The sequence below is a fragment of the Pan troglodytes genome, chromosome 21 (genome assembly GCF_028858775.2).
Source record: "Pan troglodytes isolate AG18354 chromosome 21, NHGRI_mPanTro3-v2.0_pri, whole genome shotgun sequence".
NCBI classification, from domain to species: Eukaryota; Metazoa; Chordata; class Mammalia; order Primates; family Hominidae; genus Pan; species Pan troglodytes.
Window position 1 is genome coordinate 62,185,588 of NC_072419.2, and position 27,032 is coordinate 62,212,619.

A 27,032-nucleotide genomic window follows, 5' to 3' on the forward strand; every position below is an offset into this window, starting at 1 on the left:
AGTTTTCAAAGGGAATGCTTTCAGTTTTTGCCCATTCAGTATGATATTGGCTGTGGGTTTGTCATAGATAGCTCTTATTATTTTGAGATATGTCCCATCAATACCTAATTTATTGAGAGTTTTTAGCATGAAGAGTTGTTGAATTTTGTCAAAGGCCTTTTCTGCATCTATTGAGATAATCATGTGGTTTTTATCTTTGGTTCTGTTTATATGCTGGATTACATTTATTGGTTTGTGTATATTGAACCAGCCTTGCATCCCAGGGATGAAGCCCACTTGATCATGGTGGATAAGCTTTTTGATGTGCTGTTGGATTCGGTTTGCCAGTATTTTATTGAGGATTTTTGCATCAATGTTCATCAAGGATATTGGTCTAAAATTCTCTTTTTTGGTTGTGTCTCTGCCAGGCTTTGGTATCAGGATGATGCTGGCCTCATAAAATGAGTTAGGGAGGATTCCCTCTTTTTCTATTGATTGGAATAGTTTCAGAAGGAATGGTACCAGTTCCTCCTTGTACCTCTGGTAGAATTCGGCTGTGAATCCATCTGGTCCTGGACTCTTTTTGTGGTAGGCTATTGATTATTGCCACAATTTCAGAGCCTGTTATTTGTCTATTCAGAGATTCAACTTCTTCCTGGTTTAGTCTTGGGAGGGTGTATGTGTCAAGGAATTTATCCATTTCTTCTAGATTTTCTAGTTTATTTGCGTAGAAGTGTTTGTAGTATTCTCTGATGGTAGTTTGTATTTCTGTGGGATCGGTGGTGATATCCGCTTTATCATTTTTTATTGCATCTATTTGATTCTTCTCTCTTTTCTTCTTTATTAGTCTTGCTAGCAGTCTATCAATTTGTTGATCCTTTCAAAAAACCAGCTCCTGGATTCATTAATTTTTTGAAGGATTTTTTGTGTCTCTATTTCCTTCAGTTCTGCTCTGATTTTAGTTATTTCTTGCCTTCTGCTAACTTTTGAATGTGTTTGCTCTTGCTTTTCTAGTTCTTTTAATTGTGATGTTAGGGTGTCAATTTTGGATCTTTCCTGCTTTCTCTTGTGGGCATTTAGTGCTATCAATTTCCCTCTACGCACTGCTTTGAATGTGTCCCAGAGATTCTGGTATGTTGTGTCTTTCTTCTCGTTGGTTTCGAACAACATCTTTATTTCTGCCTTCATTTCGTTATGTACCCAGTAGTCATTCAGGAGCAGCTTGTTCAGTTTCCATGTAGTTGAGTGGTTTTCAGTGAGTTTCTTATTCCTGAGTTCTAGTTTGATTGCACTGTGGTCTGAGAGATAGTTTGTTATAATTTCTCTTCTTTTACATTTTCTGAGGAGAGCTTTACTTCCAACTATGTGGTCAATTTTGGAACAGGTGTGGTGTGGTGCTGAAAAAAATGTATTTTCTGTTGACTTGGGGTGGAGAGTTCTGTAGATGTCTATTAGGTCCGCTTGGTGCAGAGCTGAGTTCAATTCCTGGGTATCCTTATTAACTTTCTGTCTCATTGATCTGTCTAATGTTGACAGTGGGGTGTTAAAGTCTCCCATTATTAATGTGTGGGAGTCTAAGTCTCTTTGTAGGTCACTCAGGACTTGCTTTATGAATCTGGGTGCTCCTGTATTGGGTGCATATATATTTAGGATAGTTAGCTCTTCTTGTTGAATTGATCCCTTTACCATTATGTAATGGCCTTCTTTGTCTCTTTTGATCTTTGTTGGTTTAAAGTCTGTTTTATCAGAGACTAGGATTGCAACCCCTACCTTTTTTTGTTTTCCATTTGCTTGGTAGATCTTCCTCCATCCTTTTATTTTGAGCCTATGTGTGTCTCTGCACGTGAGATGGGTTTCCTGAATACAGCACACTGATGGGTCTTGACTCTTTATCCAGTTTGCCACTCTGTGTCTTTTAACTGGAGCATTTAGTCCATTTATGTTTAAAGTTAATATTGTTATGTGTGAATTTGATCCTGTCATTTTGATGTTAGCTGGTTATTTTGCTCGTTACTTGATGCAGATTCTTCCTAGTCTCGATGGTCTTTACAATTTGGCATGATTTTGCAGTGGCTGGTACCGGTTGTTCCTTTCCATGTTTAGTGCTTCCTTGAGGAGCTCTTTTAGGGCAGGCCTGGTGGTGACAAAATCTCTCAGCATTTGCTTGTCTGTAAAGTATTTTATTTCTCCTTCACTTATGAAGCTTAGTTTCGCTGGATATGAAATTCTGGGTTGAAAATTCTTTTCTTTAAGAATGTTGAATATTGGCCCCCACTCTCTTCTGCCTTGTAGAGTTTCTGCTGAGAGATCCGCTGTTAGTCTGATGGGCTTCCCTTTGTGGGTAACCCGACCTTTCTCTCTGGCTGCCCTTAACATTTTTTCCTTCATTTCAACTTTGGTGAATCTGACAATTATGTGTCTTGGAGTTGCTCTTCTCGAGGAGTATCTTTGTGGTGTTCTCTGTATTTCCTGGATCTGAATGTTGGCCTGCCTTGCTAGATTGGGGAAGTTCTCCTGGATAATATCCTGCAGAGTGTTTTCCAACTTGGTTCCATTCTCCCCGTCACTTTCAGATACACCAATCAGACGTAGATTTGGTTTTTTCACATAGTCCCTTATTTCTTGAAGGCTTTGTTAGTTTCTTTTTATTCTTTTTTCTCTAAACTTCCCTTCTCGCTTCATTTCATTCATTTCATCTTCCATCACTGATACCCTTTCTTCCAGTTGATTGCATCAGCTCCTGAGGCTTCTGCATTCTTCATGTAGTTCTCGAGCCTTGGCTTTCAGCTCCATCTGCTCTTTTAAGCACTTCTCTGTATTGGTTATTCTAGTTATATATTCATCTAATTTTTTTTCAAAGTTTTTAACTTCTTTGCCTTTGGTTTGAATTTCCTCCTGTAGCTCGGAGTAGTTTGATCCTCTGAAGCCTTCTTCTCTCAACTCATCAAAGTCATTCTCCGTCCGGCTTTGTTCTGTTGCTGGTGAGGAACTGCGTCCCTTTGGAGGAGGAGAGGCGCTCTGCTTTTTAGAGTTTCCAGTTTTTCTGCTCTGTTTTTTCCCCATCTTTGTGGTTTTATCACTTTGGTCTTTGATGATGGTGATGTACAGATGGGTTTTTGGTGTGGATGTCCTTTCTGTTTGTTAGTTTTCCTTCTAACAGACAGGACCCTCAGCTACAGGTCTGTTTGGAGTTTGCTAGAGGTCCACTCCAGACCCTGTTTGCCTGGGTAACAGCAGTGGTGGCTGCAGAACAGCGGATTTTCATGAACCGTGAATGCTACTGTCTGATAGTTCCTCTGGAAGTTTTGTCTCAGAGGAGTACCCAGCCGTGTGAGGTGTCAGTCTGCCCGTACTGGGGGGTGCCTCCCAGTTAGGCTTCTCGGGGGTCAGGGGTCAGGGACCCACTTGAGGAGGCAGTCTGCCCATTCTCAGATCTCCAGCTGCATGCTCGGAGAACCACTGCTCTCTTCAAAGCTGTCAGACAGGGACATTTAAGTCTGCAGAGGTTACTGCTGTCTTTTTGTTTGTCTGTGCCCTGCCCCCAGAGGTGGAGCCTACAGAGGCAGGCAGGCCTCCTTGAGCTGTGGTGGGCTCCACCCAGTTCAAGCTTCCCAGCTGCTTTGTTTACCTAAGCAAGCCTGGGCAATGGCGGGCACCCCTCCCCCAGCCCGGCTGCCACCTTGCAGTTTGATCTCAGACTGCTGTGCTAGCAATCAGTGAGACTCCGTGGGCGTAGGACCCTCTGAGCCATGTGCGGGATATAATCTCCTGGTGTGCCGTTTTTTAAGCCCGTCGGAAAAGCGCAGTATTAGGGCGGGAGTGACCCGATTTTCCAGGTGCCGTCTGTCACCCCTTTCTTTGACTAGGAAAGGGAACTCCCTGACCCCTTGTGCTTCCCGAGTGAGGTAATGCCTCGCCCTGCTTCGACTCGCGCACAGTACGCTGCACCCATTGTCCTGCGCCCACTGTCTGGCACTCCCTAGTGAGATGAACCCGGTACCTCAGATGGAAATGCAGAAATCACCCGTCTTCTGCGTCGCTCACGCTGGGAGCTGTAGACCGGAGCTGTTCCTATTCGGCCATCTTGGCTGCTTCCCTCAGTTGTTTCTAATTTTAAGCCACTGTTCCTATTATAAACCATCTGTGATGAACTTCCTTTCACGTACATCTTTGCACACTTGAAAATTATCTGTGTGGGATAAGTTTTTTAAATGAAGTTTCTAAGAGTACATACATATTACATTTTGCTATATACTGCCAATTTATCCTATTTTTTAATATTTTATTAATTCACACCTTTGATCAGTTGAGCATGAGACTGACAGTTTTTTCATATCCTCATCGTTTCTGAGTTTTGCCAATCTTTTAAAATCTTTTCTAATCCAATGGGCAATTCACTTCAAATTCTTAATGCATATATTTATTTTATGGACAGAGTATTATTATTTTTCTGTCCCAAAAGTCAAATGCTTTATTATGAAGATGCCATTTAATAATCTATTTTGAAAAGTTTCATTGAATATAACTTACATACTACAAAATTAACCTGTTTTAAGAATACAAGTAGACAAATTTTAGTATCGTTACAGAGTTGTCAGTCATCACCACCATCTAATTTTGGAACATTTTCATTTCTCCAAAAAGAAACCTTGTGCCCATTTACAGTCGCTCCCCATTTCCACCCCCAGCCTCGTTTAACCACAAATCTTTCCATCTCTGCATATCCCAGAACTAAAACTGCTGGCCTTACATAGTGTAGGGTGACCATCCTGGTCTGCCCAGGACTGAAGGATTTCCAGGGTCATGGGGTGTCCAGTGTTAAAACCTGGACGGTCCTGGGCAGACCAGGGCAAGTCGGTCATTTGACCACAGTGCTTTTTGTAAGCCAAAACTTTCAGATCTCCTTTTCCCCTCTTGCGTTTCATTTGACCTCTGCCTAACGGGGTGGCCTAATTTGGTAGGTCAGGCAAAGACACTGTACAAAGGGACACCCCTAAAAATCAAGGACTGTAAAACATTCTGATTTGAAGAGAATACAACAACGAAGCTCTCCACAAGGAGCCCCTTCTGACTCTGAAACAATTGGTCATCTTAGTTAAATTATTGGCACACATTGGCAACAATGACTGTTTGATGTTCCTCACACGATCCTTCTCCATCCAGCCATAACGTTGAGATCAGAGAGTCAGTACCTCAACTACAACCAGAAATAAGAAGAAGGAAGAGGGATATTGCAGTACTGCAAGAGCAATTACTGAGTGCCTGGTATGTGCTACAGACTGTTCTGCATCCTCTTCTTCAATCCTTACCACCCCCCACCCAGAGGTTAGTATCATGAATCCCACTCTACAAATGAGGAAACTCAAACCCAGACAAATAAAGTCACTTGCCCAGGGCACACAGCTTGGGTAACAGAGGCAAGATTCAAACCCAAGTCTCAGCCCAACACCAAAGCCTGGATTCATACTGTTATCCGCATGGCCTCCTGGAAGCAATGGAGGGACTAAATACCTTAATTGAGAATATAGAAAGAAATATACTTTCTAAGTTTACATCCCTTTTCCAACAAACACAGAAACACAAAACCACTTCGAGGGGGTTTTTTTCCCCCAAAAAATGCCTTCTCTCCAGTGAAATAGTATTAAGGTGACGGGGGGGGTGGGGCTGAGGAGGAGGGGGGGTTGAAGGATATGCAAGTAACAGGAAAGCCAATATAATTCAAAGTGAAATTGATTTAAAAGTTTGCTAAGATTTTTTATGCTTGCATATTTCACGCTTATAGCATACCTTTGGTCTTATTTACAGTTTTAATTAAATATACACTTCATTATTTTACATAGTGTATAAAAATATAGTTCTATGTAAATATTTCTTAGGGAGATCTGTAAAAGTGTCTCTTATAATTGATATGACATTTCAAAATACACAGTGTTTCATAATCAGATACATTTCCTGAGCTTAATGGTAGAAGGCACCTCACATTTATATTTACTAGTTTTTAATTATCTTATTATCTATAGTTGTGATTTACCCAGATTTACCCAGACAGGAGATCTGGGAAGTAATATATTTGAATTTACTGGATAATTTCCATTTATCTTTGCCTAAAACTTTTCTCCTTCTTAGAATAATTGGAGGAGAGAGAGATAAAAACCTCAGCCTTGCTCTTATACCACCAACAGATACCGATCCTTCTGTACATCAATCTGCAGCAAAACACTGCTTGGCCATAAAGTTGAAACATGCAGCCAATGTCAGGGCTCACATATTTAAACCCACAGCACTGAGAATATACACATAAAAGTCTAATATGTCAGACTTAAAGTTTCTAAATTTCACTGGTAACTACTGGCATAAAAGGGTGGTATGAGGAGAACCACCTGAACATGGCTTATGCCTACTTTATCTGTATCTGAAAATGAGAACATCAGTCTTTTGGCCATAAACAATTTGCGTTTAATAACTCTGTATATTGTTGTTTTTCAAACATTTTATAATGTGGGTGGATTTTTACCACTGCCCCCAGCTTGCCTGGTTAATTTGCTGTTGATTCAGCCTGGCCCTGGTCCATCAACCTGAATAAGAGATTACAAAGTGGAGAGAATTCTCCTGCACATGAAAGCAGGGCTTTCTCTTCTGGGTTCCAGGACCAACCCTGTGTTGAGAACAGGAAGGATGCTTACAAGAGATAAGGTGATGGAAAGAAAGAAGGCTCACCTGGGAGTTTAAGTGTTAAGCTTAAATGTGCTGAACAGCCTCTAAGTATAGATGAGCTTCACCATTGCATGAGGATGGTCGGTGTGTGGTTTACCGTTGCACGGATCCCATCCCAGATGGCAGTGAGAATAACCAATAGAGCTCCTTAGAACAGCATAAAGGTGTATTTTATTCATTCTTTTATCTGTTAAATATTTATCAGGCAAAAGCTCCACTTGCTCAAATGTAAGAATCTAATGATGGGTATTAACACTCTCTCAGCTCATGACAACACAAGTCAAATGAAAAAAAAAACAAGTAAATAATTACATATGTGACTTATAGATTAGCTGAACTCTTTGAAATGTTTTAAATCATTATTTAAAGTATTTTCCCCCAACTTAATTGAATTAGCCTAGCTATGCTTTCAGATGTATTCCACCAATATTTATTGGGCACCCACTGAGATCAGGGCTCTGGGTAAGCACTAAGGATGAACATTGAACAAAAGAGACCTAATCCTAATCTTTATGGGAGCTACAATATAATGTTGGCCCAGACATTATCTCTAGAAACTGTAGTGAGTGTTGTGAAAGAAACGAAGAGGATGCTACAGATATTTATAGCAGGAGGCCTCAATCTAGGCTTCAAAGCGGAGGTCAGGAGGTGCAAGGAAGGCATCCCAGAGAAAATGATGTTGAGCTGAAAACTATAAGAAGAAGAAAGGGGGAAGAAAGGAAGGTTCCAGGCAAAGTGAATTGCATATTCGAAGGCCAGGAAGCAGGAGGAGCCTGGTGCATTTAAGCAAGTGGAAGAGGGCTGATACAGCTGCTATGCAAAATTCAAAAGGGAATATGGTTTAAGATGAAGCTAAAGAGGCAGAGAAGAATGAGATTCTGCACATCTGGTAAGGAACTTGATCTTCCTCCTTGAAGCACTGGGAAGTCATCCCAGGAATTTAGGCTGGGAATGGTAGACAGAATAATGTCTCCTTCTCACAAAAATGTACGCATCATAATCCCAAGAAACTATGAATACATTACCTTGCATTGCAAGAGACATCGCAGGTGTGATTAAATTAAGGATCTTGAGATGTGAAGAGTATCCTGGGTTTTCCAGGTAAGTCCAGTATAATCAGTGTCCTAATATGAGAAACAGGAAGTTAGGAGAGTCAAAAGCATCCTTTCCTGAAGCAGTTGTATGGGTTTCTTTGTGTCCAAGTTTATAGAGATAGAGATAGAGATGTAATGATGAAAGAAAAGGTCAGGGGTGAGGGGAAGAAAGATGGAGAGAAGGGAGGGAGATATTTGGGGTGGCAACACTGCTGGCTTTGAAGATTTGAGGTTGCTACATTCCTTGGCTCTGGCTTGACCAAGAACCAAGGAATTCAGGCTACTTGTGAAAGCTGAAAAAGGCAAGAAAATGGATCCTCCTCAATAGGAATGCGTTTACACTGTTGGTGGGAGCGTAAATTAGTTCACCCATTGTGGAAGTCAGTGTGGCGATTCCTCAGGGATCTAGAACTAGAAATACCATATGACCCAGCCATCCCATTACTGGGTATATATCCAAAGGGTTATAAATCATGCTACTATAAAGATACCTGCACATGTATGCTTATTGTGGCACTGTTCACAATGGCAAAGACTTGGAACCAACCCAAATGTCCATCAATGATAGACTGGATTAAGAAAATGTGGCACATATACACCATGGAATACTATGCAGCCATAAAAAAGGATGAGTTCATGTCGTTTGCAGGGACATGGATGAAGCCAAAAACCATCATTCTCAGCAAACTATCACAAGGACAGAAAACCAAACACCGCATGTTCTCACTCATAAGTGGGAATTGAACAATGAAGACACATGGACACAGGGCAGGGAACATCACACACTGGGGCCTGTAGGGGGGTGGGGGCTGGTAGAGGAATAGTATTAGGAGAAATACCTAATGTAAATGACAAGTTGATGGGTGCAGCAAACCACCATGGCACATATATACCTATGTAACAAACCTGCACGTTGTCCACATGTACCCTAGAACTTAAAGTATAATAATAAAGAAAATAAATTCTCCTCTAGGATCCTCCAGGAGGATTACAGTTTTGCCGATACCTCAACCCTAGGATTTCTGACATCAAGAATTGTAAGATAATAAATATGTGTTGTTTAAAGCCAACCGTTTGTGGTGTTTTGTTACAGCAGCAATAGGAAACTAAAACAACGGGCAATGAAAAATGATCAGACGTGTGTTTTTAGAAAGTTGTTCTGGCAATGGTATGGATTGAAAGGAGAGAGTTTTGCTGGAAAACAATTGAAATGGTTTGGTTGAGAGATGATGGAAGTTTGGACCAGGAAGTTGGTAATGGCTTTAGGACAGTTTTTCAGCATTAGCACTATTAAAATTTTGAACTAAAATTATTTGTGTGTGTCGGGGGGGGGGTGCATATGTGTGCACGCACACTATGGGGTTATCTCATACATTGTAGGATGTTTAGCAGCTTTCCTGGCCTCCATCTACTAGATACCAGTAGCACCTCCACCCAGGTGTGACAACTAAATATGTCTCTAGACATTGCCAAAAGTCCGCTGTGGGGAAAAGTTACTCCTGGTTGAGTTCTGAGTCAGAAAAAATTAGACAAAATACATAGGTATTTAAGTGTTGGAATTAAAAGGACTAATTGTTCAACCCTATCAATCAGTCAGTGTTTTATAATCACATACATTTCCTGGGCCGAATGGTAGAAGGCACCTCACACTTACATTTGCTTGTTTCCATACTGATATAAAACTCATTTTTATAGTGATATTATATATCACTATAATTCTATATTTTACAGTGATATTATCTATCACTAATTCTATATTTTATAGTGATATTATCTATCACTGTAATTCTATATTTTATAGTGATATTATATATCACTAATTCTATATTTTATAGTGATATTATATATCACTATAATATACAATTAATTCAAATATAAGCAAATATTATCTTTGTAATCAAACTTTATTTTTAAAGTTCTAGAATAAGTACTCAAAAGGTAATGAAAAGTTTTGTTCCTCTGATCTCCCTATTCCTCATTGACCCTTTCACTTGGCAATTAGCAAACACCACTGCTGTCATTTCTTCAGCTGCCGGACAGCTGGTGATGAGGGGCATCCTTCTCCAAAGCAGTTGTAGAGGTCTCCTAAGGACCTGAAAGGAAGAGTTCCAGAGGACAGCTCCCAGGAAAAAGAGAAATCTCACAGGCTCCGATTAAGTGTGTTTTCTTCTTTAGTTCTTCTACTTAAAAGAAAAATAAAAGCGTTATTGAGATGTAACTCACATATTACAAAATACCCCCTTTTGAACTGTACTTTTCAGTGATTTTTAGTATATCCACAAGGTTGTACATCCCCTAATTCTAGAACACTTTAATCACCCAAAAAACAAAACTTCATATCAATTAGCAGTGACTCCTCATGTTCCTCCTCCTCTAGCCCTGTCAAACCACTAATCCATTTTCTGTCTCTACAGATTTTACATACATGGAATCATATAAAATGGACATTTCCTATAAATGAAATCATACAATAGGTAGTCTTTTGTGGCTTCTTTCACTTAGCACCATGTCTTTGAGGCTCATCCATGTCATAGCATGGATCAGTAATTTTTTTTTTTTTTTTGAGAAGGAGTCTCACTCTGTTACCCAGGCTGGAGTGCAGTGGTGTGATCTCAGCTCACTGCAACCTCAGCCTCCCAGGTTCAAGTGATTCTCCTGCCTCAGCCTCCTGTTTTCCTTTTTATGGGTGAGTAATATTTCATTGTATGGATAAACCACATTTTATGTATCCATTCTACTGTTGATGGATATGTGGGTTGCTTATGCTTCCCTTTGGTTTTTTATTGGTGAGTTTGTCCCCTAAAGGTGACTCAGCGGGCTGAACTCCTTCGAGGTATAAACAAATTAAAACTTCTCATCCTGACCTATGCCTGAAGTAAAGGAATAATTGATTCTGTCACCCAACACTTATTACGCACCTCATGTATGTCAGTTTGAGGGCTTTGTTTTAGGCCCTGGGGATGATCATGATGAATAAAACAAATTCCTTACTGTCAGTGATATTTCATTCTAGTGGGAGAAATTAGGAAATGAACAAACCAAGCAGAAGGAAAATTCATTTACTCAACCCTCTGTTGAATATTTACCAAATGCAGGCACCTACCAGTACTGGGTAGACACAGACCCGAATAGAGGAGGGACAGAGTTCATGCCCATGTTTCCCCTGGGAAAGCACAAACACACAATGATGATAGAATGTGCTGGGGGCTATAATCAATGTCTCAGCTGAAATCTTTAGGAAAAGACAATAGAGGAATTTTTTAAAGGCAGAGAAGGCCAGGCACTCTGGTGGCTCATGCCTGTACCCCCAGCACTTTGGGAGGCCGAGGCAGGCAGATCACCTTATGTCAGGAGTTCAAGACCAGCTTGGCCAAAATGGCAAAATCCCATCTTTACTAAAAATACAACAACAACTACAACAAAAATTAGCCGGAAGTGGTGGCAGTTTCCTGTAAACCCAGCTACTCAGGAGGCTGAGGCAGGAGAAGCGTTTGAACCTGGGACGTGGAGGTTGCAGTGAATTGAGATTGTGCCACTGCACTCCAGCCTGGGTGACAGAGCAAGACTCCGTCTCAAAAAGAAAAAAAAAGCCTTCAGAGAAGAGGAGCACGTTGAGCTGAACCCTGAAGAACATTCATGTCTTTGTGGGGTGGGGACACGAAGGAGAACCTGGTGGAACAAAAGAAAGGATGGAGCCCACATGCTACAGAGCAAATACCTTCCCTCTTCAGGTAAGAGAGTATGAGCAGTTGCTGCAGCTCTTGGTCTGGATTTGGGTTTCATTCTGCTTGGCTCCCAGTTTTGCATTCACTCCATTTCATCTTTGGTATACAGGGCCCTCCTATGCACCACCAGGTCTCCTGCATGATATGTTTGGGCTTATAATGTGGTCATTGATGATCTGGTGTGTGTCCTTCTCCCGGTAACTATCCCTGTGAGAAGTGCTGAAATGAACAGCCTCTGGTGCTTCTTGCTTGGTCTCAGCCTCACAAGGGTCCTTTGTGAACAAGAAGGCAGCAGACCTGTGTGACTTGGAGAGGAGGGGACCCAAGGTTCCATCCTAATCCAGCCCTCATACCCAAAGAGGCATATTCCTCTGCTTCTCCCATATTGATCAGGAGGCTCACTCTGGAATCAGATGGCCTCACCTGGCTCCCTCTACATGAATCCCAGCCCCACCACTGAATTGGGCAAATTAGTTAAGCCTCAGTGCTCTCATAAGCAAAAGGGAAATCAAAATTAATCCTTGGGGGCGTCTGTTCTAAATAAGATCATCATTGGTGAGCACCCCTCACAATGCCCAGCATGGAGTAAACAGTTGAGAAATGTTAGTGTTAATTTTCTTTTCACTTTCCATAGCCTTTCAACCCAGCACCAAGAACCTGAAGAGATTACATGGGCCTGAACATAATTGAAAGGCATTATTCCTTTCTTTTAGAACTCCAAATGTAACAATTATTTACAGGATAATGTTCAAATATTATGGCAGCATTTAATTTTAATTGATCTATGCACATGAATAAATGAAGTTAACAACAAAAGTGGTTTGAATTTAACTTTATGTTTTAGTACCTGAGCAAACTCTCAAGTCCTAGGGATTCCAAAAAATGCTGCATACAAATACAAGCAGAAGTGACAGCACTGACCCCTTTTCTCCTGTAACACTTAACAATTTGCAAAACACATCCTACCTACTACCTGGTTTTTCCAGGAGAGCAGAAAGAGATCCATTGAGGTTGATGCCCAGATGTCCTCTAATAGTCTTTTGCCCCAGATTGGCTTGCAATTCCTTTTTTGGAATGTAGGTACTACAAAGCCATTCACATGCCAAATAGGAGGACTTCTCCTCTCTTTGTGACACTCAGTGCCTCCTGTTCCCTGCCTTGGCCTCATCTTCTATCAACCCTCTGAGCCAAGGCATTACAGCTGTTAAGTGTGCAATCTCTGGAGTCACACTGCCTAGGTCTCAAGTCTGCTTTGGTTTCCTCCAACGATGCAACCCTCTGCAAGTTATCAGCCTCTGTGTGCCTCAGTCTCATCCTCTGTAATATGGAATAGTATTTGTATATGTCTTGCTATTATATTCCTTCAGGGTTGACAGGAGGTTTGAATTAGAAAAGACACATAGGGATGGTGCTCAAATGTCACTGCTGACTCTTCCCCCACCTATATTCCTTCCATCAGGGGCTAGAACAGGCACCTGAGAACACAGTAGGCTCTCAATGGAATATTCAGTGAATCTTTTTTTTTTTCTATTTTACTGAAGGATCTAGGGAGGTGTCTGAAGCAGTAATTTCATATATTCTCTAAGAATGTCTCAAGGGGAACAATGGGGAAAGAAATGAATTCTTAGAAGTTATTGCATGAAAAAGACACATACGTGTTTATAACAGCACAATTCACAATTGTAAAGATATGGAACCAATCTAAGTGCCCATTGACCAATATAGGTGGATAAAGAAAATGGGGTAAATATACACCCTGAAATAGTACTCAGACATAAAAAGGGATGAAATAATGTCTTTTGCAGCAACTTAAATGGAGCTGGAGGCCATTGTTCTAAGTGAAGCAACTCAGGAATGGAAAACCAAATACCATGTGTTCTCACTTGTAAAGTGGGAACTGAACTATGAGGATGCAAAAAGATACAGAATGATGTATCGGACTTTGGGTGTTTGGGGAGGAAGGCTGGGAGGGGGATGAGGGATAAAAGATTACATATTGGGTACAGTGTACACTGCTCGGGTGATGGGTGCACTAAAATCTCAGAATCCACCACTGGAGAATTCATCCGTGTAACCAAAAACCATCTGTATCCCCAAAACTACTGAAATTTTAAAAATAATAGTAGAAAAGAAATAAATTCTTAGGAAAAAAGGCAAAACAAGCTATAGTTCATCTGTACCTCATTTTTTAAAATGGTGAGGTTCAAAGCTGCTATGCAATACTGGGGCGCAACTAAGTATCATTGAAATGATTTGTCTTTTTCTATTTTGAGTCAACCTGAAGTGACAATATTTTAACACAAAGCACATTAATTTATGCAGCAACTCGTATATAATGAGCAGGTTCAATAACAGATAATTATATGGAAAGTACTTAAATGCTAACTATGTACTTTTAATACGTTGCAAAAGTAGGTTCATAATTAAATTATAATTACAAGTAAAAATGGAGACAATGATCATTCCCTGAGAAATTTGCACATTTTTATTTCCAGGGTTGTGTGCAGCTTCTCTCACACTCTGATTCATTACTTTTGTTGGTAGCTCCACTCTGATCTGACTCGTTTTGCATGATGGATTTTAAATTTAAAATTAACTAGAATTATCTTTCAGATTACTAATTACCATATGCAATGATTTCAATAGAATACCCAGGTTGTCATTAAAAAGTAGTTTGTGAGCATGTAAGTTTGAAATTGTGGAAGATTTATAGTGGAAAGAAAGGGGAACATTGGCTGATCATCTAATAGAAACTAAACAATTGGGAGAAATTGAGAAAGCTTTAAAACAAGTTATGAATTACTTGTGGGGAGGGATACGCATAACTATTAATGTGGCAAAGTCACAAGACTTTTCAAAACTTGATATCATTTATAACTCATCCAGTTGCAAGTGAAAGAAGCACATCTGAATTGTCGAAGAAAAAGAGAAAGATTTATTAGTTCAAAAATCTAATAAAAAGTTCAAGAGTAACTAATTTCAGGTCTGGCAGGATCCAGAGTCTGAAATAATGTCACTAAGGTTTAACTTCTTGCTACCTCCAATACCCAATTCTGGTTTTCTCAATGGTCATTTTTCTCAGACAGGGACTCCCCATATGGTGGAAAGAAATAACTGTCAGGTGCACCAGATTCACATCCTCAAAACTGAGGAAGCCCAGTGGAAGACGAGTGGATTTTTTTTCTAAGAGCTTCAGGAAGTCTCAGGTCTGAATCTCATTGGTTCAAAGACAGTCAAATTGCCTTATCTGAACCAATCTCTGTGGTAACCAGGGTAGTGCTGTGCTCTGATTGGCCAAGAGTTACATGCCCTCATCTGCAGCTAGGGTTATCATCCACTAATTTATAGGGGCTGAGATTCCAAAGGGAAATTGAGCTGGTGCTTCCAGAAGAAATACAAAGAGATGCCTGGATGCCAAAAGCTCTCTGGGTGAACAATGAACCTAACCAGACTTTGTTCTCATTCTCTCCTTTTCTTAATCTTAATCTTAATTAAATAAGGGTTTCCATCTCTGCTCAGCTATTCCTTACCCCAAAATGAGTCCTCTTGCCATTTGGTCAAATCAATGCATTTAAACTAACATATGTTTTATGTGGGCCAGAGAAAATTTTTTAATGCATATCTGAATGTGTTATCATTTCTCTGCCACCACCATTCACCCTAACTTCTTGTTATGGTAATATTCATATTTACACAAAGTAGAGGAAATTATGTATTGAACCTCCATAAATCTATTACCTAGCTTCAAAAAATATAACCATTTGCCAAAAGTATTTTATCCATACCCTCCATCCTCTACACTTTTTATGGTCAGAGAACTTTAAAGCAAACCTCCAATGTTATAATATTTCATATGAATATCTAATAAGGACTTTATAAAAGCCTAACCACCATGTCATTTTCATACCTATCACTGTTAATAATGTCTTAATATCACTATGAGTACATGTCTATATTTCCCCTTGATTGACTCAAAGATGTCTTTCTACAGCAGATTTGTTTGAATAATAAAGTCTGCACACTGCATTGTCATGATGCTTAAGGCTCTTTTATTCTTTATCAGTTTTCCCCCCTAGTTTCTGTTATTTTCAGATCATTGCATTATGAGACAACCAGACTATGTCATTTGTCCTGCAGAATGTCCCCCATTCTGGATTTAGCTGGTTGCTCCCTTGTGGTGACATTTATCCTGCTCTTCTGTCCCTCTTATTTCCTGAAGCCTGGTAATTTGATCCAGGGTCTTGATTAGATTCAAGGTCAGTTAATTTTTTGTTTGTTTGCAACTGGTTCCATGTAAATGCCTTCCCACTGTGCTCTTACAGTTAATACAAACCCCTCCTCCTCATGGCCTGCTTCACTCTCACTAGTCTTTCATTTCATTGTCTCTCTCCTGATACCTCTGGCATGCTTTGATTACTTCTCTCTCACCAAGCTCCTGAACAGCTAGAATACTTCTTTCTGCTAAGAATGGTCATCGCTTCTCTCCTGGCCCAGCTAGCTAATACCTTGTTAGGGAAACCATCTCCACTCCTCATGACCAGGTTCAATCTTCCCACCAAATGCTCCCATAGCATCACCCCATTCTCCTTTGCGGCCTTATCGCTATTGCAATTTTCCATTTATTTTGTATGATTTTTTAAAATAGTATTTGTCCTCCTCTGGAAACTATAACCTTCATGAAAAAAGGACAGTGTTTGACACATGTTTGTTGAAAGTATAAATCCGTTTTTAAAAAATATGCACAAAATGCATACACACCATCCCCAGGTCAATCTAATTTCCTTAGGCCTTACCCATATGATATTTTATTGATAGTAAAATAGCTACCAGTTATTTTTGCTAGTTTTATGCCATGTACCCTGATAGTTTATTTTACACCCTATTTGTAAGCATTACAATTACTCCACCAAGTGGATGTTAATGTCCCATTTTACAGATAAGGCAATGAAAACCTAGAGAGGTTAAGTAATTCACCCAACCACACCAAGCCAGACCTTTGCTGAGCCATGATTATCCTTTATCCTTTTAATCATCCTATAAGACAGTGTCAGAGGTGTTTGAACCAGAGCAACTCCATCTTGAATAGGGGCTGGGTGAAATGAGACTGAGACCTACTGGGCTGCATTCCCAGAGAGTAAAGCGTTTTAAGTCACAGGATGAAATACAAGATCAGCACAAGATACAGGTCATAAAGACCTTGCTGATAAAACAGTTTGCAGTGAAGAAGCCGGCTAAAATTCAACAAAACCCAGATGGTGACAGGAGCGTCCTCTGGTCATCTGTGCTGCTACACTCCCACCAGTGCCATGACAGTTTACAAATGTCATGGCAACGTCAGGAACTTGCCCTATATGGTCAGAAAAGGGGAGGCACGAATAATCCACCCTGTGTTTAGCATACCATCAAGAAATAACCATAAAAATGGGCAACCAGCAGCCCTTGGGACTCCTCTATGGATAGCCATTCTTTTATTCCTTTACTTTCCTAGTAAACTTGCTTTCACTTTACTGTATGGACTCTCCCTGAATTTTTTCTTGTGCGAGATCCAAGAACCCTCTCTTGGGGTCTGGATTGGGGCCCCTTTCCAGTAAAAATAGTGTTTTGGTTCTCATTTTAGATATAGGGTGACCAATCATCCCATTCTGCTGTGACTGAGGTGATTCCAGAACATGCCACTTCAGTGCTCCAACTGGGAAAGACCTGGGCAAACTGAGACAAGTTGGTCACTCTATTCACAGATGAGACTCGAGGACACTCACTAATTACTCATGTACATGAGTAATTAGTGAGTAATTAGGGTGCTATCCCACATATTTCAATTCCTAAAGCCCACAGCCTCTACTATGTCACACCATGATGGCTAAGTGTTAGCTTGTAATAAAAATGGGTACTCCAAAGCTTAACCTCCTGACCACCATCCTAATTAGACATTTACTTTTTTGTTTCAAAGAGAACTACAACTAGAAAAATTTCCCAATTTTTCACTTTGGAATCAAAAGGACTTCAACTTTTTTTGGTCAAGATTATACTCTTTTGTGTGATTCTGAACCCCTCTTCTTCATGGCCAATGGCATGACATTCTACTGTGTTCTCAAAAGGTACAAAATACTAAAAATACAGATTTGTCACCATAAATTATCAAGCTCAACTCTAATTAATCAAAAGCATGGTACCCGGTCACCTTTAACTGTTTCTTCTGCATCTTGATATGATATAAAATGACTCTGGAGCAAATTCACTTATGATAATTAACTAATCTGTTTATTTGGTTTCAGTTTTATCTCAACTATAATGCACCCACTACATGCCTTAGCCCAAATAGCAACAGCAGTATTAATGAGAGGATAATTCCTGCAATTTGGGGAAGATTGTGCAAACAAGTTGGAATGCCTGCTAAATCTCTGATAATGTTCAAACACACTTCATCAGACTTATCAGAACAGTAAATCAAGCTACCACTTAAAAAAACAGCTGTACTCATTGGAATATTCATTCACTTTGAAGAAGAACATTCAGTGAAATGGCTTTTAATCCTTCTGGGACACTCTAACCTCAGGGGTTCTGGGCAAGTGATGTCTTTATTATGCTTCTATGAGATCACTGAGCTTCCCAATTGAATCTGAAATGCATTTACTGCAAGAGGCCTGTCTGAAGATCAAATGCCAGGTAATGTCTTTGACCAAGAACAATTAGCAAAGTTCGTTCTTCCTTACCTCTTTTACCGAGGAGAATCATTGGTTTGCATTAAGGAATATGTTCAGTCTTTATTAAAATCATTTGGGCACCTCAGGGAAGAAAATTCTATGTGCTTAGAATCTCACAAAAATGAATGACCTGAGCAGGTAGAGTTCATGACGAGAAACCAGACCCAAACAACATTTTCATGAGCAGATACATTAAGCAAGCTTATAAAGAATAATTACAGTGATTATAACAAAACTCATGTCTATTTATTAAACATTTAATAACATACAAAAAATAAAGCTTATTATTATTATCTATCTCAAATGTAATTAAGGCAGGAGGTTACTTGCATGTTCTTATTCAATCTTCAAATCAAAAGAGATCAGTACTATCATTATCCCCATATAACAAACTAGACCAGGGGTTAGCAAACCATAGCCCATGATCCAAAGCCTACCCCTTTTTTAAAAAAAAAATAAAGCTTTATTGTAACACAGCCATGCCCATTCACTTATGTATTGTCTGTGACTGTTTTCCCAGTGGAATGCCAGAATTGAGTAGTTGAGCTAGAGACTGTCTGGCCTAAAATATTTATTACCCTGCCTTTTAGAAAAGTTTGCCAACCCCTAGATATGAGGCTTAAAAAAGAAAACATAAATTTCTAATTACAGATTAGTTTCAGTTCTACAAAGGAATAAAAAGAGACACTATATGAATTTATTAAGACAGCAGTAATACTATTTGCTTAATATAGAGTTCTGTGTTTTTGAGGCAGGATTTTTTGCTTCGTAGCTTAGCTATGTCCTGGTTCTTTTCTCATACCCAGGAAGAATTAAGCATGTAGACACTCAGAAAGTGAGTCAGGAAGGAAGTTTTATTGAGTGGTGAAGCAGCTTTCGGTAGAGAGGAGCCTCAAGGGTGGTCCCACTACCCGAAAGCAGGAGAGTTCCGAATATGGCTGAGCCCAGGGCTTTCTATGGGCTCAGAATAGGGAGTGTGTGCTAATTGGTTTGTGAGTATGCAAAAAAGGTTAAAGTGAAGACATCAAAGGTGGGCACAATAGTGAAGTAAACCAATTAGGAAAAGGGAGATATACGTAAAATAAGTGAAGGATGGGGATCAATCAGAGGAAAGCATGCCAAATGGGAAGGTGGGTTTCAATTTGGTCTGAGGATTTACCCAGCACTGTTTTGGGCTTGAAGGTCAGGTTTCACCAGCGACCTGCCCCTATCTGCCTAGGCATTTGTCTGCCTCCTGCCCCTATCATTTTTTTAAAGCCAGTGAGAGCATCCCCCGGAAAAGAGACTCTAGGCTTTAAAGGAAGTTTCTTCTACTTTTCTCTCCCCATTGCATCAGGGAAGCTTCATCCACACAAATTTATCTGAACCCCCAGCATCCTTCCTAACTTCTTGCCTTGCCATGCTTTCTTATCAAACTCTGGGGCTATGATTTGGTGATTTGCTTTCAGACTCTTACTTCCTCACTTGGCTTTTCCAATTTGGCAAATTTTCTGCTATTGACTCAGTATCACATCTCAGCAGGACCCTGACTCCAGTTTCAGTCTATGCCTAGGTTTTGGCCACCAGCTTAAAAACATTCTCATTCCTAACTTCAACCTGCCCTTGGCTTCTCTCTCACTATCTTGGTGCTGACAGCTCAGATGGTCACCACCATATCATGAGGGTCAACATCAAACATCAATGACACAGATGCATTTTAAGGTATATTTTTTAAAAGGCAGTTTAAATTTTATGAGTAATGCATGAGTTTCTTCTACTTGTAAAGTTCAAATATTGCAGATGACGCTAAATCCCTTAAGCCACCATTCCCTGACCATCCCACAATAAGAAGTCAGCACAAACACCCAACAGATTGACAAAAAAAATTAAAGTTTGAAATACAAAGTGTTCATGAAACCATGGGCCTGCAGTTTCTCTCACAGACTCCTAATAAAACTGGGGGGCATTTTGACAATGTCGGTTAAAATTTAGAATTTACAAAATCTATGTCCCAGCAAAACTACTACATGATATTTACCCTACAGTTATACTCAAAGATGAGAACAAAAAAGCAGACTCATAAATGCACAGTGTGCAGTGGTTGTGATAGTAAAAATAGACAACTTTTATATAATTTTAAAATGTGGCAGGATTCATGGCATTTGCAACATGTAACTACAGATGTATAAACCATGTCACTGTAGATTCTTATTTGCAAGGTTCTTCCTTTTCTTCATTCTTTTCACCAAATCATTTATATTCAATAGTAAGGTAAACACATTAAGTGAGCTAGGAGGGAGTTTTAGAGTTCTTTCCTCTTCCCTTTGCCCCAAATAGCAATGAGCAGATAGGAAATAGAAAATAAGATTCTAAGAGAGTATGTTTTTTTTTAGAAAAGGAATAGGAGATATTAGTAGATCTGAAATCAAGGAGACAATTCTTGGTGAAGCTGCAGTGAGACAATATAAGTCAGAATGCCCAGAACCACTTTGGTACATCACAGATAATCTGTAAAAATTTACCACATCTGGATCAATTCTGTTTTTTCTACCATCCATATTGTATTCTTGCTCTGAATATACAAACTCCATGCAAATATTATCTTCTTAATTAACTTTAAGACTTACCTTTATTGCTAGCTTTGGCTATAAAGGACAGGACTTAAATGAGATCCACATCCATATAAAAGCTGTGTGACCACATGCTATCTAATTTTGGGGGAGTTCCCTGGTGATATGGTTTGGCTCTGTGTCCCCACCCAAATCTCATCTCGAATTGTAATCCCCATGTGTTGAGGGAGGGAAGTAATTTGATTATGGGGGTGGTTCCCCCATGCTGCTCTCATGATGGTGAGTGAGTCTCATGAGATCTGGTTGTTTGATAAGTGTCTGGCTTTTCCCCCTTCACTCTCTCTCACCTGCCACCATGTCATATGTGCCTCTTACCCTTTTGCCATGATTGTAAGTTTCCTGAGGCCTCCCTAGCCCTGTAGAACTGTGAGTCATTTAAACCTCTTTCCTTTACCCCTTCTCAGGTAGTATTTTTTATAGCAGTGTGGAAATGGACTAATATAACTGGTGAACCTTTGATTCCAAATTTTCTACATGTTAATCTCTTGGTAACACCCTCACAGACACACCCAGGAACACTACTTTGCATTCCTCAATCCAATCAAGTTGATACTCAGTATTAACCATCACATGGCCATTGGCTTTTGTGGCCATTTTCTATAAAGTGGAATCATGTCATTTATGTGAATCTAAGTTACAGCTAATCTGAGAATCTAATAGCCACATACCATCTTCCACCCCAGTACTTACCAAAATCTCATTATTTCTTTTGTACACACACATACACATACACATATACACACACACACACACACACACACACGCACACACCCCTACATAAAGGTTATGGAGGCCTCACATTTAAAAGAATGAAAATAAATCCTGAAAGCAAGAGGAATACTTCAGAATTCCCTGTTTATCTCCTCTTGTATCATAAAAGACTGCATGAAAACCTTGAATGCTCTTCTTGAAACAATACAGGGGATTTTCAAGGCTAATTCTGATGCCTCAGGATTTTTGCCATGTGTGCTTACTGGCTTCAGAACCCAGCCCTGTGTAAGGAGAAACCCATCATACCTGTCCTGAGAATGTGCTCCTTTGCTCCCTGAATCAGTTGCTCATGAGACTGTAGAGCCAGTGATAGCCGGTCTCCAGCAGCTACCACAGTGCCTGATGCTCAATAAGAACTTACTAAATGAAAGAATTACTGCAGTAGGAATCAAAATGAATGCTTTGGCTTAAGAGCTAACATGCAAAGATATAATAGATCAACCTAATGCCGATAGGTGAGTCAATAGCTGAATAAACTAAGACATGTTCATAGTTTAGAATGCTAGGTGGCTATTTAAGGAAACAGGAGGCACATAATAGGTCTATATAATAATAGACATGGAGAAATAATAACTCAGAAGTACATAGGTATTATTACTGAGTGAAAAAATTTCAGGACAACATTAAATAGCATGATGCCATGTATATAAACAAAAACTTTTTAATCTATATAATTTCTATGGGTATGCATATCCACACACAGCTGATATCTAGAATTATATAATTAATAAAAGTTACCTTTAAGGAGCAGGAGAGTAGGTCAAAGGAGGTGGTAGCCTTATGTGTAATGTTTTATTTGTTATATGGGGAATTTATGTCTTCCTTATGCAATTAAAATAATTTTTTAAAGAGCGTTGAGTAGGTGATGATCACATGGGCCTATCTTGTTCAGCTTTATTATCAGTAACCCTCCCATCAATAAGCAAAGGCAGAGCTGCCCCATAAAAAGCCCCTGTCTCTGTGCTCAGCCTTGTAGGACTGTCACCAAGCTCTTCCTCCTGGTCACTCATTCTTGTCAAGCCACTTGCTCCATTCTGACATCTCTCATTCCAATCACACTGGCTTATGCTAGCTTTCATCTCTCTCTCTGCCCACCCTGTGCCCACTCCCAGGATGCCAGAACCCAGCCCTTGTATAGCTCCTGGATGCCCCTAATCCAAGGACACTATAATTCTAACAAGATGATGAACAATGGTGAGATCAAAATGTGAGTGATTGGTGATTTGCTAAAATCTAAAAAGCACTGAATTTACTGACCAATTTTTAGATACTCAAAGGCAGAATTCAGTCTGATGAAAGCAGCCAAATCTGTGAGTTTACAATGTTCCTAAAATAAAATAATTATCATCATCCTCATCCTAATCATCAATCTTTGAGATATTATTACAGTTGATTCTCATCATTCATAGTAGTTATGTTTCATAAAGTTGCTATAAACACTGAATTAACAAATAATGGACCATTGTTCCTAGAGGAAATAGAAGGCTAGGCTCCTAAGAGCCTCTAGTCACAATATATTCATCAGCCAATTAATATATAACCCTGTTATATCATATGTGTTTGTTTAATACATACGATTGATTCATTATCATTAAACTCACAGCCAACACTACTATAACTCATGCCTGAACAAAGCTTATCTAATGTATGTATTTTCTTTATAGGCACGTCATATCCTTCTTGTCTTTAGAAGCACTATAGAGCTCTTCAGGGCTATGTTTGGGGATATTTTAATCAAAATCACCAACAAAAAGCACAAACATGCGAAAAAATGGCACTAAATAGACTGGAGATGAACACTATTTACAGTGAAGTGCTGAAACAAGAAGGCAGAACATTGCCTTGTTTAACCTCAGCTGAGAATGTGTATTTCGGCCAGGCGTGGTAACTCATGCCTATAATCCCAGCACTTTGGGAGACCAAGGCAGGTGGATCACTTGAGGTCAAGAGTTAGAGACCAGCTTGGCCAACATGGTGAAACCCCATCTCTACTAAAAATACAAAAAATTAGCCAGGCATGGTGGCATGCACCTGTAATCCCAGCTACTTGGTAGGCTAAGTCAGGAGAATTGCTTGAACCCAGGAGGTGGAGGTTGCAGTGAGCCGAGATCATGCCACTGCACTCTAGTCTAGGCAACAGAGGAAAACTCTGTCTTAAAAAAAAAAAAGAAAGAGAAAGAAAACTTAGAGAATGTACATGTGCATGTCAGGCAACTCAACTTTCGTTGCTTTCCTAATGTCTGTGAATAATCGTGAAAATGTTGCTAGTATCGACTTTGGGTTTACCCACAAGTTTTAGCATGTAGGCAAATTTTCGAACACTGAATCCACAAGTAATGAGGGTACCCTGTGTACACTCAACACCTGAAACATTTTTGACTTTTTTTTAGTTGTATATCAATCTTTTGGAGTAGACACTATTATTCCGAATTCACAAAAGAAGGTAAAAGCTTGAAGAGATTACATGATTTGACAAATATCACAGAGCTGGGAAATCATGGATCTGGAGTCACACCTGGGCCTGTGTGATTCTAGAGCCAGAGCCTTGAACTCCTGGTTTGCCACCTATCTGGATGTCTATAGTCTAAATGTAGGTACCCCGGTCTTCATATTACAGTATGACCACATAATCAAAATCAAATGAAACCACCATATTGACCATCAGCAGAGTGCAGACTCTTTTTCATCAAACCATCATTTGACCTTCAAAACTGCCAATCTTAGTGGAGTGGGAACAACTCTCATTGCATGGGACCAAACACTCTAGGTCACAAAATTTTTCCTAAATAGAAGTTAAAACTCAATCAAATGTTATGACTTCGCCTGACTCCACACCTGGGATGTCCTTCATACCCTGAAGGTCTCTTTAAGCAGAGTGACAAAGGAATCTCATTAAATGTGTGCACTATGGCCTGATGGCATGTTCTCATCATAACCCCACAGGTGCCTTCTGATGTGTTGAGACTCTAAGTGTTTTTTTAGCATGAAGGATTTTTCAAATAACAGACATAATTTGAGGAGGAAAGAAAGACTCAGATCACATTTGCTAAGATTTTTCTGAAAGGAAAAGTTAATACTGGCCTCATTTATATTCTCAATGCCTCCTAAACTTGTCATTTATAATTCTGATCCTTGTTGCCAAGATCATATGTCTCAGTCTACCTTGAATATTTTCTATCCTTTTTCAATATTAACCATCCATATATGGTTCATATAAAGTTAAGCAATGATTTTTTACAAATAGGTATAGAGAACCCACTATGTGCAAGGTACTAGGCATGTTGTTGTGAAGAGCTCATGTTAAAAAAAAAAAAGACAGACCCCATGATTATGCTCGAGCAAAAAAAGATCACATGAAACAGGCATGTGTTGGCTGGTGACAAGTTCTCAAAGAGTGATGGATGCCATGTTTGTGGGGAGGGGGGCATTTTTGTTGGGGGTCATCTCTTTAGAGTAAGTATCTGGGCTCAGAAGACAAGCATGGGTTCCAATCCCAGCTCAGTCACTCACTGGGTCTTGTGTGATCTTATATGAAATACCCATCTTCTCTGATTGTCAGCTTTCTTCTTGACTAGAGACAACAAACTCTATTTCAGTGCATTGTTTTGAGGTAAATAAGCTAAGCAGAGAAAAGGGTATTATCAGCATCATCACACATGAAAACAGGTTGTATTAAAACAGGGAGAGGCTCCCATATATAAACAATAATACTTTATACCCTTTTAGGAATAAAACTTCCAAAGTCTACTGAGCCATTTCCCAGGTATTTTCATGCATTATGCCGCTTAATCTTTACAACAGCCCTGAGAGGCCATTTCCATTAGCCTGCACATGTTATAAATAGGGAAACCAAGTCACAGGGAGGTTAACTGGCATGTTCAAGGTCACAGATTCAGTCACGACAAAGCAGGATTTAAAATCCATATACCTTCACTTCAGAGCCTTTGCTTTTACCCATCACCCGTTTACATCCTTCCAGCTCTAGGAAGAAGCATAAGCTAAGGCAAAAAAAAAAAAAAAAAAAAAAAACCAACCAACCCTGGAAGGGTGCTCAGGGCAGCAGCTGGATGCTCAAAGACAGAAAGTGGACCAGACAGAGGAGGTGGTTTGAAAGCTACATTGAGGAAGAATAAAAAAATTAAACGAAGGTATTCAGGTATTGTTTATTGGCAAGGTAGAGCCACTGAGGGTTTACGAGTCAGGTGGTGCTATAAGTTCTGTGCTTCAAGAAGATTAATCTGGTACAATGGATCAGAGAGGAGAGAAAGAAAGACCATTTTGAAGTTTTCTATTAAAATAGCTCAAGCATGACATGATAAGGGCTTAAACTTGGCTAGTAGAAGAAAAGAAAGTATGAGTTTGAAATTGCTTAAAAAGAACACCTCTCTTCCCCATTTTGTCAGTTCAGTCTTTAGATTATAAGTCTGTATTTTTCCTGCAACAGTAAGCAACATTCTTCTTTTTCCTCTTTCAGAATTTGTTCCAATTTAAATCCTATCCACTGTATTTAAACTTTGTTTTGTTTAGCATTAAGCTGCAGTGCGGTCGTATATTATGATGCCTGAAAAAATACTCTCAACAACTCCAGAGCAGAAGTAAGTTAGTGATTCGGAGCAGGGAGCATTAAGGTTAATTACCTAATAATTTACTACAGTGAATGCATCTGTAGACATTTTGATTTTCACTAATTGTGGAGCTGAACAAAGTAAACAACACTTGGTTCATATTCCAGCTGTGAGGAATATGTCAAGGGAATATTTCCTGTGATTTATAAGCCCATTGCTTTACCCTTGAGCACAAGGCCACTTGATGGGAAGTTGGAAAGACCAATGGCTTTGTGGACTCCATGGATTGGTTTAGTAAAGATTTCCCTTAATAAGACTGCAAGCCGACCTGCCTTTGCTGCTTCGCTGAGTGTGCCATTCAGAGAAACTAGGCAGGAGCAATGCTAATGCAATTTGATGAGTCCTGGAGCTCTGGTTGTAGACATGCATCATAGTCTGTGCTTGTGGGAAGTCGGGGAAAAGGGGTAGGATGGGAATGCTGGGGTAGTGTCAGAGTTAAAGTCAAATCATTATGTGCAGTCACATCCAGACTCAAAGGCCAGCTCCTCCAATTACTAGCTTGGTAGCCTCAAGCAAGCAAGTTGACCACTTAAAGTATACACTTTTTCATCTAACCAGGAACAACAGTACTGCTTTGTGGAATTATCATGAGAACTAAATCTGATACTAATTTATACGGGGCATCTGAGACTTTGGCCCACCCAAATGTCACTACCACGTCCCTTTATTTTCCTCTACAAATTGCCTTTTCTGCTCTCAGATCAAGTGATTGGGATCAGAACTAACCCTCCATCCTGTGCGTCAAAGATGGGCATTTAACCTGGGCTTGGCTAATCAAAGCAATTCATCCCCTGGCCACAGTGATCAGTTT